Here is a 698-nt window from a genome sequence, read left to right on the forward strand (position 1 = left end):
TTTCTTTCTTTCTTTCTTTCTTTCTTTCTTTCTTTCTTTCTTTCTTTCTTTCTTTCTTTCTTTCTTTCTTTCTTTCTCTCTTTCCTTTTTTTTTTTTTTAATAACTTATTTGTTTTTAGGAGATGGTTTTTGAGATGGGTAGGAATTGGCTAGTCCCAGAGAGTGATGTTGGGGAGGGACAGACATTCCGAGGGGTGGACAAGTGAGGTCTTGTGGAAGACGAGCAAGGACTGCTGCGGGCAGACCCAGAGCACTGGCATTAGACAGCGGGAGGAAGAGGAAGCTGGAAGACTCCACTGTAGCGTCCAAGGTCTCTGGTCTCAGTGTCCCCACATCAAACCTGGCATGGGACAGATGCTCGCTCCGCGGGGACACCCGGGAGGAAGGGAGAAGCAGTGATAAGCAGAGGTCAGAGAGATTGGTAAAATGGGAATCCTCACCCTGAAAACTGGAGGAGGAGATTGTCTGAGGGGTGGGCAGTTGCCTTGTAGAGTGGTCAGCAGTGGCCATTATCCCACTCTGGACTCAGCCCTACTCTGGCTGGTGCTCCTGGTGTTTGGAGGGGCAGACTTCTATTTCAGTTGGTGGGGTTTGTCTTGGTCCAGCAGTAGAGCTGGCAGGCCCTTCTCCTCCCACCCATCTGTCCATCTCTTTATTCTGCCACTAGCTTTCCTCTTTGGTGTCCTTGAGTCGCATAT

This window comes from Condylura cristata, unplaced genomic scaffold, assembly GCF_000260355.1.
Source record: "Condylura cristata isolate star-nosed mole 26May11 unplaced genomic scaffold, ConCri1.0 scaffold00022, whole genome shotgun sequence".
Classification (NCBI taxonomy): Eukaryota; Metazoa; Chordata; class Mammalia; order Eulipotyphla; family Talpidae; genus Condylura; species Condylura cristata.